Source organism: Ictalurus punctatus, chromosome 24, assembly GCF_001660625.3.
Source record: "Ictalurus punctatus breed USDA103 chromosome 24, Coco_2.0, whole genome shotgun sequence".
Taxonomy (NCBI): Eukaryota; Metazoa; Chordata; class Actinopteri; order Siluriformes; family Ictaluridae; genus Ictalurus; species Ictalurus punctatus.
Genome location: NC_030439.2, coordinates 7,593,600 through 7,610,028, shown reverse-complemented (window position 1 = coordinate 7,610,028; position 16,429 = coordinate 7,593,600). Strand labels below are relative to the sequence as shown.

The following is a 16,429-nucleotide window of genomic DNA, read 5'->3' as shown; positions in this document are numbered from 1 at the left end:
GATGGATGGATGGATGGTATTCAATTAGAAAAGAATGCAAAACTGAAGCATTTTCACAGGTGCGCTCCACAAACAAACAAGCAAGCAAGCAAGGAAACAAACAAACAAACAGAAATGTAATCAAACACATGATATGACACAAAAATGTGTTAAACAAGTTAAAGTAGTGTTGTTAAAATCATAGAAAATGTTAGTTGGTTTTAAAACACTAGAATTTCAACATTCAGTAGGTGCCCAAATGCAAATATGAATTGTCTGGAATCTGTATGAAGCCTCAAATCATAGCTGGGTTTAATAGTTTGCAAATATTGTTATTGTTTCTGTTTTTGTCGGATGAATACATTGAGGTATTTCAGGACTGAAATCAGAATCTTTTGTTACAGAAGAACACACCCCAAGACTAAGATGCCGTTTGTGATATGTGAGGTGGAGTGCTAATCCACTCTGAGTGCACTCTTCTGCTGTAATCTTGTTTACACAAAGAATCTTGTTCATAATAAGGTTATATTGCAAGTTCCATCTCTTTCATTTTCTGCTTCTAGACATTTCAACCGCCTGTGTGAGGGAAAACCTTCATAACACCTAATGTGTTTAGTGTTTTTCTCCCCCTCTCTTCGGGATGGACAGTGAGGTCTAACTACGCAGCGAATGAGGGATTTTCAATTACCCTCGGATGAATCCGCAGCATTTATAGCCCTGCAGCCACGCACAATCTTCTTATGAGCTTTACTTCGGCCCCAAGTGGACCTGTGGCTCAGTGAAATAGTACTCTGAAGTAAATAAGAAAGCGCTGGGAATGGTGAACCCGTGCTTTGTGACACCACATAAAGAAGCGCGCGCGGCGGTGACGGACAAACCTCCCTGCCTCGCGCTCGCCTCGGGAATACATAAAGGTGCGCAGTGAGAGAGCGCGCGCGATGTGCGGCTCAAGCCTGCAAACCCCTCGCGCGTTCTTTTAACGGAGCTCAGAGAGAGAGAGAGAGAGAGAGACAGAGAGAGAGAGAGAGAGAGAGAGAGTGCATGGATTGTATAGACTGCCGCCTCCACGTCGGGGGTTCATGATGACCTAGCGAGCTTCTTTGAGACTTAACTGGTTCTCCGCTCCGGTAAGTAGCCTATATACAAGCACTAATAATGTTTCGGAATTCAGCATCTGAACGGCACGCGCTTACAGCCAAACGTTCGTCAAGCGTGAGCGTAGCCCATATATATATATATATATATATATATATATATATATATATATATATATATATATATATATATACATACACACACACACACACACACACATATATATATATATATGTTCTTCTCGTGCATCATCGTATTGGCAACAAATAGTACGAGGATTCGCTTCTTCAGGACTTGGTTGGTTTTTTTGTTGTTGTTTTTTTGTGGGGGTGCGAGGTGATAACCAAATGGTGACAAACTTGTGTTTTTCCTTGACCATAATACAGTTTTTAATGTAAATGTGCGCGTGCAAATGGAGAATTTAAAAAGAAAGAAAGAAAGAAGAAGAAGAAAAAAAAAAAACACATTTGGTGGACTTGTGCGCAATTTGCGTTTGGCTGGTGCGAACGCGCACCGGTAGGTCTGTAGGGCTGGGGTCGTCACTGTATTGCATTGAGGTTTGAGCTTGACTTTTTTTTTTTTAACTTCCTGCTGGTTTTGGAGGGAGAGAGAGAGAGAGAGAGAGAGAGAGAGTGAGTGTGTGTGTGTGTGTGTGAGAGAGAGAGAGAGCGAGAGAGAGAGAGAGAGAGAGAGCGTTTCAGCACGTCGGTCAGCAGACTGTTAACCGCTAGAGTTCGCCTTCAACCATTAAAAGCCGGCGCAGTGCGACTGATCCTTTCCTTCCACTGTCTCTGGAATTTCGGTGAGCTGAGCTGAGCTGAGCTGAGCTGCGTGAGTATGCTGTGTGTCTCCTTTTGTAGGCATGGGAATGAAATGCTGATTGTATAGCCTAAAGAGCAGATTCGGGCTGTGTGCGACTCTTGTCATCCGTAAGTTTGGCACTCCACTTCTATCCTTATGCACTACAGTATGAAAGCTGCTGTGCTCTCTATGCTGCTCTTCTATCACTGATCTGTAGACGTATGATGGATTTAGACAGATAAGATGAAAACAGACAGAACATTTTAGCGCTACATTCAAGCCAGATGTGGAGAGAGAGAGAGAGAGATAGAGATTAGAGAGAGAGATGAAAGAGAAATGTGACTAAACGGGAGCTTGGAGTTCAAATGAAGCCCCTCTATCTTAGACTGTCACAACCGAAAACGACTAGCTGTCATATCCACTAGTATAGTGTTACCCTATTAACTCATGCAAATGAAGTGAAATCCGCTTCACTGTATACGTAGTTATTATATTATATCATGCCTAAATCAGATCCCTTGCGCGTGGACAGTGGACACTTTAACATCATATGCAGTGAGGTCAAGGAAATGTATAGTACTGAAATCCTAGTCTAACTACTGGGAACAGGGAAAACATTTGATATGTAGCCTATGTGGGTGGAAAAAGAAAAAAAAAAACTTTACCTCTGTGACCATGACTGAGGGTCAGACTTACAGTAGTTTAGAGAGATGCTGCTTAAGGGAGACTGGGATTTGAATTGATGTTCGCAGGATTTGTCTCTTGTGTGAAAGTGCATACGAGCTGTACACACCAGCTGCCAGTGCTAAAAAGGTCCCTGTGTGTCTCCTTAGATTTAGCTGTTTATTAAGGCATGGTGTGACCCACGCAGTTCATAGCGCTGTAATGATGTGTTAAGGGTGCCTCTGAATGATAATCAGCAACACACGTTAAGATACAAGAGGCTGTAATCCTAACCACAATATCACTCATGGCTTGTCAGTCTTCCAATACAGGCTATTTTGCTGACAGGCCTTTATTATTATTATTATTATTTTCCCCCCGCTGCTAAATGCCATCTTATGTGCTCACTGCCTCTCCTACTCTATTGATATTCATTTTGCGTGGTGGCTCGTCTGTGCAAAACCATAGAGACAGAAATACCAGGAAACTATACTCTGTTATAACCTGCTTTCACCTGTTCATCTAATGAAAAAACAAAAAGTATGCATTTGAATTAACTGTTATTGGCAAAGTGTGAGAATGCGGCTCAGCAATTTTCTTCAGGGTTTTACACCCTGATTTGATTGGTAGGAAATGAAGCGTATCCTTTAGCTTCTCAGTTTTAAGTAGAAAAAAACATGTATCAAAACAGCTATGTGCTTTTCCTTTTGGCTATGGATCCAAAAGATGCTCAAGCTCAGGTGCGTCTCACTGCGCTCTCGTGTTGGCATTCAGACAGTGGCTTCTGGCCAAACAGTGCTTCACACCTTAAAAGGAGAGACGGGTTGGTTTGTAAATCTCACAGCATTTCTTCGGTGCTTGTGCATTTTCGTGTCCTCGTCTTTTCTCTTTCCATCTCTAATAGTGATTATGCAGGTTGAAGATTGACTAAGCTAGTTTGAATGCACTCTGCCTGAGCCAGGCTCTTTGTTGCGGGGAGAACGAGAGAGCGTTCCAGCCTCGCAAGATGGGTGAGACGACATGAGAGCAGTGCGACACTTGCATTAACATAACCCCCCCCCCCCAAAAAAAACAAAAAACAAAAAACAAAACAACCTTGTCAGTCACAGTAGCACATAATGTGTAGTAAATAAATAAATAACTGTACAATCGGTGGCTAATTTTTGGTGTGCTGTTTTCCAGCGTGTGACTCCCACCGAAAAGTTTACAAAGCAAGTGCAGTGGGGGAAACAATCATAACAATCATATATACACGAACCAACAAATTTACAGTGAAAGTGAAAGATTGTATCCATAGTCCAGTCTATAGACTCATAAACCAAAAAAAGCTATATGTCATTAAATTAAGATTCCACTAATTTAATATTCATTACATTTGATCATTATTATTCAATCTTAAAATCTGTATTTAAAGTAAAAGTGAAATTTGTCACTATTTCTTATGGCAGCATACATTTCAAACTTTATATTCTTAGATAGGTTCATATTCCTTTTACCTCTTAATTCATGCACAATGACAATTATTGCCCCTTTATTATATAAACCCCCTTAATAGCTCTTTTAATACTAATAGTTTCACACGTAGCCCACTGAGTAGCTCTCTAATAAGTGTGATGGCTACTTTGCTACCACAGTTATACTTAGAAGTAATACTTGATTAGCAGGATTTATGACTTATGTACAATTATTTAACATTTTAAAACGTTTTTTTATTTTTTATTTAATGAATACAATTTTTGAGCATCTGGGGGACGTATGCAATATTTTAAATGTTTAATAAACGTTAGAAATTAGTGTGCAGTTGTCCGTGGTTTACCTTTATAGGTTGATAACCAAGATGAGATGAGAGATACAGATTTCAGATTGTGTCAGACAGCTGATGAATTTTTTTAGCCAACGTAAAAGAAATTTCTTGATCATTTAAACAAATTGAACAGATTTATAAATGTGTATTTTCATAGATGAGCATAAACTGGTTAAGTTGCAACTTAACCTTTTACTGCAGACATTCATCTTCAGTAAGAGCTTTATTCTGGTGAGGGAATCGGTGGAGCTGAAATCAAACCCGGTAACACTGGGCACAAAGCGGGTGAATTCACCCCAGATGAAACACAGATACACGCATTCACACACTCAGAAACAATTTAGTGCAACCAGTCCACCGCCTATATCTATGATTTTGGACAGGGGGAGACAGGAAAACATGGTGGAAACCTACAGTAACATGGGGAGAACATGGGAAACTCAGCATGGAGCGTAACTCAAGTTCAGGATCAAACGCAGGACCCTGGAGCAGAGATGCAGCAATACACATACACAAAATGTTTATTTATTCATTTTTGTTTCAAATTTTATTGGGTATTTTGGAGCACATTTCCACACGGCAACACCATATCACATTGGAAAAAGGCACTTGAACATTAATTGTTTTTTTTTTGCCACTGCTGAAGCAGAGGTACACATTACATTTACAATGTTTAACTCCTTACAGCAACAGGTTTTGTACTTTTATTTTGTTAAGTTGAATTGTCTACTTACAACCTGGTCTGATTTTTTTTTTAAATTAGGGGTACAATGATATACTTCATCTAAGTACACATTTGGTGCAACTAAAATCCACCTACTATGAAAATCAGAATAGGTTTTTTTTTTCTCAAAAGAAAAAAAAAACTCCCAGATAATGGCACGTTGCCATTTGGCCACATTGTGCAGTAGAGGGTTAATGTGGACTTCTATCACAGAGCCTAACTAATTAGCACTAACGTTTTCATTTAAACAAGATTTTCTCTTTCACTCCAGATGGATATCTGTGCTTCATCATGATCTTTGCATCACACATCTCTAATATGAGCAGCTTTGAAGTTTCATTTGTAGTTCTTTTCAGACCGTAAGTGCTTTCTGTGTCTCCAGATCCATACTCATCACTTACAGCACCTGCTTATGTACTGTACCACTTATAGCAAGAAATGGTCCTACACCACACAGTAAAAACACTGTATTGTCTGAAAATACAGTGAATATCTGTTCCCTGAACTTAATGACAAAATTAGCACATTTTGGTCAAGAGCCAAACAAATTCTCTTTTAAGTACCAGAACAACTGATCTAGTCTGAAAATTTTGGGTTGTGAATTTTTGGGTTTCAATTCAATTTTTAATATCAGAAACACTAGGCTGGCCAGAACAATAATAAAAGGATTTCAGAGGCACAGTATGTAGTCTATAATTTGCTTACACAAAGTGTTAATGAACAGTACATGCACATTTTGCTTAGTGCACGACAGTTAATAAAAATTTGTGTCATTTAATTACATTTGAAAATTCTGGAATACATTGGGTTACATTTCAATTTGTGTTTCCTGAAACCTAATTTCAGTGTATTGACTATAAGGGGACCCAAAACATCATAAAATATTCTTATATCTTTCTCATTTTTATTCATAATCAAGTCGTACTTTCAGACGTCTAACCAGTCATACTAATGAAAAAGAAGAAGTGATTTTGGAGTAAGTTAATGGGATGAGATGCATCAGCAAATAGCTGGCAAAAACTGACTAAGCCTGGATAGAAAGTGTCAGTATTCAGTGACATTTACATGTCTGTTTATTTGTAAATGTATTAACCATTTACAGAAGCTTTTATCCAAAGTGACTTAATGTAGCAGAATAGAGCCCAAGTACAGAGCAATTAAAGAAGCTGACAGCATAGTGCAAGTGCCACAAGACACAGTTTGCATCAATTGACATTTGGTGGTTCAGTAGATAATTAACCTTGGTGGACATTTTATCCAAGCTTTTACTAAAGAGGCCAAACAGAACACAAAGATTGTGACTATTAACATATTTTAAAATTCTCTTGGCTTTTCTCATTGACCCTACATACTCTGATAGTAGTTCTATAATATATTTCTACATAAAGAAAGCAAACTGAAAATGCATTTTATTGCTTTAGAATCTGAAATTTCCATGTATGAGCTTAATTTATACTAAAGGTGCTTGTCATGTAGTAGGTCTATTTATTTATCGGTTTTGTTAATAATTGAATCTCTTTTTGTATTAGTTAAACAATTATATTGTATTTGGTGGCATATACCTGTGCACATTAATCAGTCAGCAACTATGGGTCTGCTTTCAAATGCATGTCTAAAGTGTTTCAGTTTCGATGGTCAGCAACAGATTTAAACGTAATATTAAACAGTATGCAAAATGAGAGACGAATGAAGACATGGCATATTGAATTATATGGTAGACAGAATTAAGAAAGGGGTTTGTCTATAGCGCTGAAAAGCCTTCAAGCAGCTGTTAAAGTGGCATGCAGGATTTAATTTCCTTTGGCTCCTTAGAAAGCATGCTATTTTGATACACATTTCTTATACACACTATTACACGCTGCTTATTGGTTAGAATTATAAAAAAAAAATAACCATGCCAAAACACTGACCTGAATTGTGTTGTTGGCTACTGAAACATGTTGCCTTAATCACAGCATCACCATGTTGGTTCTATATACGTATCAAATTAAAACAGCTCAAAAGCCTCTGAAAACAGATTCCCAAGACCGGCCTTTGATGCTTCCAGAGTACAGTACTGTTCAGGAGAAATGCCTGTCCTGAAAATATACGCCTACCTCCAGAGATGGAGGGCACAATCATTATTCATCCTACAGTGAGTGCCGAGCCTCAGGACAGCTTGCAAATGGGTAGATGTGCCATTGACAGTCGCAGAAAGCACTTGGAGAGAAAGAATAAAATAAGGCTGTCGTGCTTTCAGAGAGCCATCGTTCTGCATTTAGAAATGCACTAGCACTTTTAGATAATGTGGAAATTATAAAGCCTTTACCACTGAGTGATATTTTATTTCAATTTAGCAAAGCAAAGACTGCATAAATTCTGAGATGTTATCTCTTCACAAGCATGCCAGTGGCATTAGAAAGGTTGAATAAACTGCTCAGGTTAGTGATTTAAGTGTGTGGCTTGAGATTAGTGAGCTGCTGCCTACTCTGACCTGGCAAGTGGCGCAGCAGTGTTTACTTTGGAGATTTCATCACCAAACCACTGATGAGTGTCAGTGAAGGTTGAGGTGGATTTCAAGCAGCCATCCAAGCCTTTCATTCAAAGGTCACCTCAGTTCATTCATTCATTCCTCTTAGATAAATGCTTTATCCTGGTCAATGTCATGGTGGATCCTAAGCCTGTCCCTGGAACACTGGGCAGGAGGGTGGAACACAACCTGAAAGGGACGCAGGTCATCACGCAGATTAATATGTTTAAAATGGCATAGACTAGGAGTTGAAACAATGACAGTGTATTATATGTCTCTGAAATACTTTAATAGATTCATTCTGTCCTTTCCAAGAACGAACATTTTAATCAGCTTCCAGTTCATTGTTATTGTTCTGCCATTCAACAAGCCATGTAGGCCATTCAGCTGCTGGCTGTTCTACAATGGACAAAGACCTTCCATAAATAAACGACATACTGATGACGTTGTGTATGTGAAACTCCTGCTATCTTTCGCATAAATTAATTAGAGGTTCCAGCTATCGGGTGTCATGGTTTTGTACCGGCAGGCCTCAGGTCTGGTTTGATGAATACACTGTATTCATATGAAACCTTATTTAAGCTGATGACACATAATAGGTCCATCATAGCTAAATTAAGAGCCTCTTTAATTGATTGGGTTTTTGTGCGAGCACATGGAACATGCACATTCAATCCCTAAATATGTAACCAAAGAGTCCAGTACTTTAAGCATTAGCATATCTACACCCTGTGTAGTTAACTAAATTACTGTATACATCTTCCAGGAATGGATGCAAATCACATAAAACTACAAAATATCACAGGTTAGAATTTAAACATAACACTTATTGTACTGTATAATGTATTGAAACTCAAAATGGTATGCATTGGTAGTGTCTTACTGTACTGTAACTATACCCATTTTTTTTTAAAAACAGTATTCATATTGGGACATATAATAGATACGGTCAGAAAACATCACAGGTATTTTTAGATACTACATCCATCCATTTTCTGTATCGCTTATCCTACATAGAGTCAAGGGGAGCCTAAAGCCTATCCCGGGGACTCTGGGCACAAGGCAGGGAACACCCTGGACAGGGGTGTCTGGAGTGGGTATCATTGTAGACAGCCCTTTGTACTGTCAATGACAATGCATGCTCTGATGACCGAATGCTTCTATCACATTGGCCCTGAGACGGAATGAACTCATCACAGGGCACAATCGCACACACACTCACACACCCATTCACACACTAAGGACAATTTAGAGATAGCATCAGCCTACAACGAAATGTCTTTGGACCTGGGGAGGAAACCAGATTACCCTAAGGAAACCCTTGAAGCATGGAGAGAATATGCAAACTCTGGGCACACAGGGCAGAGCAGAAATCGACCCCCCAACCCTAGAGGTGTGAGGCAAAACACTAAACACTAAGCCATCATTCCCCCCATTTATGTACTACAACAATTATTAAATTAAATAAAGCAGATACTAGTCATTGATCTAATTTGCATTCAATTTAATACGTAATAAGTAAGGTATAAAACATAACAGGGTATGCGGCTATGGGAAAATAATCAGTGGCGGGGTTGCCACCCCAAAGTTGAGTAGTTTCCTATAACAGCACACCCTGAAGTATTTATTCCATTTATAAATGTTTCTCAATGATTACATTAAAAAAATTTTTTTTTACATTTATTAATGATTGATATGTCATACTTTTTAGTTGTTTATAGTTACATTCATATATTTTGGTCTTTGTAAAAATGCAGAGGTACATGGTGATAGCTGCTGTGCAGATCTACTGGAGTGACACACCTCTGAGTACTGCCCATGAGGAGGAAACACTCCTTGTTGAATGTCCATCATGGTAGGACACGGCTGCTAGCTCAACTGTAGGCTTTGATGATGAGCCATCACCCAGTGAGCCAAGGGGAGCGCCTCATGTCTTGACAGATGAATAACGGTTGACCAAATAGCCATTGTGAGTCTAAAATAGTACAATAAGACTTGCACTGGACCTGGAAGGAAATGTTCTACTGATTGACGTTTGTTGAACACTGCCTGTTAATTACCTGCTTCAAAAAAATGCATAACCTTATATAATACATACATACATACATACATAACCTTAGGCAGGAACCCTGGGCTTGGCCACAATATCAACCTGGAAGCATTCGGTCATCAGCGCTTGCATTGTGATTGACAGTACAAAGGGCTGTCTACAATGATACCCATTCCAGATAAGCATGATGAGCCTGTGCCCTCTCACTGAAACAAGGATACCTACCTATGGTAATTGGGGTTTAGTTGCAGATTATAATTCACTCGCTTAATTCCAACAGCCTGTATGGACAGCAGTTGTTGCAGCTGTGGTTAACAGTCTAAGCATGTTATCATAAGCTACTGTAGAACTGCCCATAGAGGCCTACCTAAACAGGTAAGTGTGATAATGTCTGCTTTGGTACAACAGAGTGGCTAGTATTCCCACTGAATCTAGTTTCACAGTGTTGAATCATATGGTCTTCTTCAACACTAGGGATCTTCCCCAGTTCATTGTGAGTCAGAGCACTGTAATGTGCATAAAGAGGGTGGATGTGTATTAAATGGCTTGCTCCCTGGTGGAGGCCTGTCAGAAGCCATTGTCCAAGTATGGTAGTACCCTTATGTCTCTGGTCATCACAGTTGACAGGAATATTCTCATTCACTCCCTGAACACCCTCAATTCTCGAGAGAGACTGGAGAATAAGCCAAAGAATGTGCATTGCACAAGTAAAGGTGCATCACACAGGCTCACTGATGTGACCCAGTCTGTGGCTACACAACATACTTTAGCTAACATTTGGCAGCCTTACATGTGGACTAGACTCTTTGTTCTGACCATGGGATCTTGGAACAGTTTTTGGAACCGAATGGCCACTCACAGGTAGGTCAAGGGCAATCAGATGTCTGAGAGCATGACATTTGTCCATTTAGGACTCATACTAGGCCAATAGAGCTGATTCTGAAATCTGTGCTCTTCTTTCCAGGGAATCTTTGGCTGCAAGACTAAAGAGTGGCCCTGTTACATGCAGTAGATTTTGCAGAGTTGATTACATGTCTCCAGCAGCACAGACTGTGTCAACCAAGCCTGGTGTCATCCATAAACCAAATTGGTGGATATCCATCCTGCATCCTGTTCTATGTGTCTCTCACTGCCAGGAGTTTCCAATAGCTGCAGATTCAAATGATCATTCCAATGCAAGCAGCAAAATTGTTGTGAATTTGCTTTTATGCCCGATATTTGAGGCAATTTTGTAAGATATCACGAGGAAATCACCAGTGGATCCATATGCGTGTTTGAGCATCAGATGCCAGAACCTACACTAATTTTTTTTCCAGTAAAGGCACCAGTGATGCAATGCAAGTGGCAATTGGAGTCTGCAGGATTTGGAATGGCCCAGTAGAGAGTTTCAAAAAACTCCTTCTAATGCTCTCCATATATTTCTCATATTGAGGCACAGTGAAAGTCCCTGTGGCCATGCCTGTGCAGAACAGCACACTTCGTGCTATGAGTTGCTTCTCAGCCTCTGGTCAAATCCAGGCTGTCCCCTACTCGAGGATGGCTGTCCCAGACTGTTTGGAGTTACCTTCAGGCTGATAATGGCTAAATCAGATTTACTTCCAGAAACAGCAATTCTAGATCATGTCTTTAAAATGGGCAACGCTGAGTCAGTGGACACATTGCTGGTGTTCATCCCCAGCTTCCATATGGCTTAGACATTGGCTGCACAAGTGCGATTCCTTTAGCAATCACTTAGACCCAAAGCTGTGCATACTGTATTGTGGAAACTAGCAAACTCTGTGGTTAACCATGAAGAGTGTGTGTCATGATGGGGAAACTCATCACACTAGTAGAATGGAGTCAAGCTGCTAGTCCTCAGATGCCTGGGGATGTGAAAGCTGAGTAACTCGCCAAGGGAGCAAACATGGCTCAGCAGTGAAAAAAAATGGATGATGAGAGGGAGAGAGAAGCCACTCTTTACTGAACACTCTGCAGACGGGTTCAAGTTCTTGCTGTATGTAGCTTCAACTCTAATATTATTACTTTCAAATGAGCCACTGCTGATGGCAGGACATCCATACACATACGTAGACCATTGCACTTGGGTCAAGTTCGATTCAATATTTGAGTCTAAATCTGCTGAACAAGTGCACTGTGTCAGCATCAGCTTGAAAAAAATGTAAGAAGTTGACAAGCTTCAGCTCTGACCAGAGTCACAACCTCGCAAAAGTCCAGTATGTATGAGGAGAATAGAATAACTGGAAAAATGGCCGTTGGCATTTTATAGCAAATACTACATTATACAATATGAACACCCATTTACTTTGTGGTAAAGGTCTTGAGATGTGCACACGCTTACAAGAAAATAGACAGATATTTATAATACTGCCCCCTGGTGATTAGGAGGGGTAAAATAGAACCAACATGAGAGTGATAAAGAGTGACAAATGAAAGGTTATAAAGTCAACCTTGATAAAATCAACCCAACATGAATTCAGTTAGCATCTTAATAGAATAAAACAGTCCTTATTAGTGAGTGATAACTGTTTTGCTGAAATTGTACTGACCATACTGTATACTGTCATTGTGATATTATATCTAATTTGAGAGATTAGATAGATTACATCATCAAATTTGATCGTATTATATCTGATGCCATTCATGTCATCACATGCACACACACACACACACACACACACACACACACACCAAAAGCATACCGCTCAGCGAAACATGCATGTCGCAGTCACTATAATTAGTCCCAGAGGGACATACAGAACCTTAGGAGCGAGGACCCTAGAGTTACTGCAATCCAAATTAATTTCATGAATTTATTCATATTAATATAGCCAAGACTGAATTCATTTAGAAACTTTATTTAACATATTCACATTTTCTTTTGTTACCAGATTGGCTGTTAACCTGTGCATTTAGATTTTCAAGTGATATTTAACATTGAACTGACTGACGATGCATGAGAATCGTCCTGGAAACCTCTGCTTTAAGATGCGTGCAAGCTGATCCTGTAGTTTATGATGCAGAGCTGTGGTTGAAAAGAAGAGAAAGAATATATTACTAGTGTGCATTTGGGTATGAATAAAAAGCAACACATAACAAAGGGAAACATTTCTCTAATGCATTTTGTGTGCTTTTCCCCCCTCTCATAAATACAGTAACAATATGTTCTTATAATGCAAGCTCTTTACAACTGCGCCTTTGCTAAAACATAATGCTCATGTCCGTCATACCTTCCACCTTTTTCTTGCAATCGCTAGGAGAGTGTGTGTGGTTTTTAAACCAATGAATATTTGTTTGGACTGTGCTAGTCATTGGAGCTGAAGTGCTGAGAGGCTATGTGAGAAGAAACGTGCCGAACTGAAGTGTGAGGACAGGTGCTGCTTGATTGAAGCAGCCAAACAGCCATCTGCTCTAGAATACTTCTAGCCCCTGGAAAGAAGCTGTCTCGTACTTGCAGAACTGATTAATGTCTCTGTCTGTTCACCAAAAGACATATCTGACAGATGCGAGTTACTTAGATTCTCAAAACCTGACACGAATCAGACTGTTTTACTAAATGAAATGGAGTTAGTATTAAAGAAGGAAAAATGTTTGTTGTGTGTTGCGGTGCGCAAAGCAAAACGACATGGGGACTAATGTGTATATTGTTTGTCTTTGTGGCGCATCTGAAGCTTATGCATTAGAAATTTACACACAAAAAAAGACCATGAGTGTAATTCAGTGCCATGATGAATGACAAATCAGTGTGGTCCACCTTTTCAGTTTCCCTCTGTGTCTTCCCAGTGGGTCTGTGGACATCTCTGCCAGGAAATCTTGTGAAACAGTGAAGGAAGCGAATGCTCACTCCTGGATATCTTGACAGATTTATCTTGTTCACAGGTGCAGGTATAAATGTATAATGTGTTTCTCAGACAGGACCACAATGTAAGGATATTGAGGGTTCAGTGGCCCTTTCCTTTAACTACACTGACATGGGTCAAGGATGTCTTCTGAAACAAGGACATTTAATAGTAGATGTCAAATCGTCATGACTCTTAGAGACAGGCAGCACATGCCCAGGACATTCATTTAGTCAAAGCCATCTAGAGCAGAGTAGAAAGTGAAACGGTTATGTTGCAGTCTGTGGGAGGGCTGTGAGTCAAACATTAATGATAGAAAAACACACTGCTTTCATAAAGCAGTGCTGTGCTCTACAGTTGTAAGTACCTGTAAGCACAATATCCTCTGCAATGGAGAACTGCTACTGAACCAGAAAGAGGCTGTTAAAATGGCTGACAACAGTTGTTCCTCATATGTTATATCACTGTTACCTGCTTCATGAGGGTTAACTACACCATCTGCTGAGACAACAGGGGTCCTGCATTGTCAGGTTTTGATTATATACACTTCATCCAGAAGACGGAAATATAGGTAAACCTTCCAGAGATTAATGTGTACACTAAAATGGAAAGTGGTTCATTCATTCAAGCAATGAATTGAAATGTAAAGGTACCAGGCCTTGTATGGGCAATATTGCGTTTTGTTCTGCTCTGCTAATGTGCAGTATTGATCACTGTTTCCAGGGTACCATTAAGAACCCCAAGCATCTCTTAAAGTTCAATGGGTAATTAAGTAAAATGTCTTTTAAATTCTATTGACTGAAGATTGCACCAGCTGCCAAGATAGGTTTAATGCATTTCAAGATTTTAAAGGTCTCTAAGCATTTCTGTTACGATGAGGTGTAAATCTTTCATTGTGGCAGGCAAAGGCATTGCCCTTACGTAAGCAAACACATCAGGCCATAATTAAAGGCTGGGAATTGTTTTAAATAATTCATCCCCTGACTATTTAAGAGTACCTATGATGAAAAAGCATTTCATGTACTGATACTCAGCAGCAGAGTGCAGAGAAAAGCATTGTTACCATAGAAACGGCTTCTAAGCTTGGAGAAAATACAGTATACTAGAAGCTACTTATCGAAAATGTTGCCAATTTTCACATGGTTTCTTGGCCTTGGTGTAGACTAGCAGTGACATTAAGACGCATCTTCATACATTGCAGGATTTTGCAATAATTCAGATATTTTGTGCCCTATATGTTACAGACAGCTTCTTTAAACATTAGACATTACCAGTCTTTAAAGTCATTAAAATCAACAAGTCATTAAATTCATATTACTTTCCCATTTGTAGGAAAGGCAATGAGACTCCATGGCCATTAGCAGTAGCGGTAGCTAGCAGATATAGGCCCTATACATGCATAATGTAGACTGTTAACATAATTCTTAATATAAACAAAGCCCATGCAGGAGTTTTGCAAATATTTTGACGGCAAAAAAAGCAACATTGGAATGATCGAAGAGACTACAGTCACTGGTTCTCATTTACAGTGATTATTTGACTTCTTTTTGACAGTGCTTACATGCTTACTGATTGAGTACTGGTGATTGTATTGAATAGTTATTGATGATAGTCGATGACTGTATGAAAAGGAATGGAGAAATAGTGAAGACTAGGAAATGTATTTTTATTTTGTACCCAAAAGCCATCTGAAGACATGTAGCATTTTATGTTAAAGCATGTTAAATGCACCTTCTGCTATGGTCCCATGTGTACAGTATTGTATCTGTTTGAAAAAAAACAAAAACAAAAAAAAACTGTGTCTGTTGCATTTTAAGAACTGCCAATGTTGGATTATTGGATAAACTCCCTCATCCACTAATCCACTCGTCTGTATCTTCTGCTAGATCGATTCTCGTTTTTTTTTAGACAGGAAAAAACTTAACTTATTTGATTAATTTACTTTCTCTCTCTCCAACTTTATCTAACTGTTTTCCTTTACTATCTTCCTTTCCTATATGCTTCTTTTGTGTCGGGCAAGTTCTACCTTTTCCCATGCATTGTGGTAAAACATGATTTCACTGGTCTAATCTTTCTCCTCATAATCGCTCTACAGCCAATTAATAAATGATTCTGTGATCAGTGGTTCATGAAGTGGCTACCCTGTACCCTGTATCACACCCATATGTGCTTGTTGAACATCCAATTCCAGATTTATTCCCCTTTTACTGCTATAATAAACTTCACTCTTCTGGGAAGGCTTTCTACTAGATTTTGGAATGTGGCTGTGGGGATTTGTGTTCATTCATCTACAAGAGCATTATGAGATCAGACACACAGCTAGCATTCCAAAAAATGATCCGTGAGTTTGAGTTCAGGGCTCTTTGCAGGACACTCGAGTTCTTCCAGGCCAACTTTGGCAGACCGTGTCGTTATGGAGTTCGCTTTGTGCACGGAGGCATCATCATTCCGCAACAGTATAGGATGTGATCAGACTTGCATCAAGAACAGGCCATTCATGACTACATTCATAAGAGTGAGAGAGAAAGATATTAAAGCAGAGTTGCAGCACATAAACTCCCAAGTACAAAGCACATTTGAGAGCTTGATGCAAAACCATATGCGCTCTGTCTATAGAGATGTGATTAAAAAAAAAAAAAAGATATAGGCAGATGAATCGTTCTTCACTATTTTCCCAAAGACGTGCACAAGTGCATGTGTGTTGATACTGGTAGAATGGTACAGGCCTGAATGCTTGACTTCTACAATCTGTCCCATATGGCTCCATACATGGGGGAAATTACCACTTTTTAGCAAAAAATGTCTTCCAAAATTTTTCATACTTAGTCAATATTTTATTTAAACGAACTATTTATAAACAGCCTTTAAGAATGCCTTTGACAAGAAGGACATATTGAAATCGTTCTCATTTTGCGATGGCCTTTAACAGGAAACATGGCGAGCACATCACACACGACACTGCTGCCAA

At 39.4% G+C, this 16,429-nt stretch overlaps 1 protein-coding gene across 1 annotated transcript in view; it reads left to right on the top strand.

Moving 5' to 3' along the window:
- Positions 1-752: 752 nt before the first annotated feature.
- Positions 753-16,429, top strand: part of elfn1a (extracellular leucine-rich repeat and fibronectin type III domain containing 1a) — a 77,002-nt gene continuing 61,325 nt past the window's right edge. The window contains exon 1 of the mRNA XM_017454009.3: positions 753-1,106. The gene's annotated coding sequence lies outside the window, so the exon portion shown is untranslated. The remainder of the gene's footprint in view (positions 1,107-16,429) is intronic.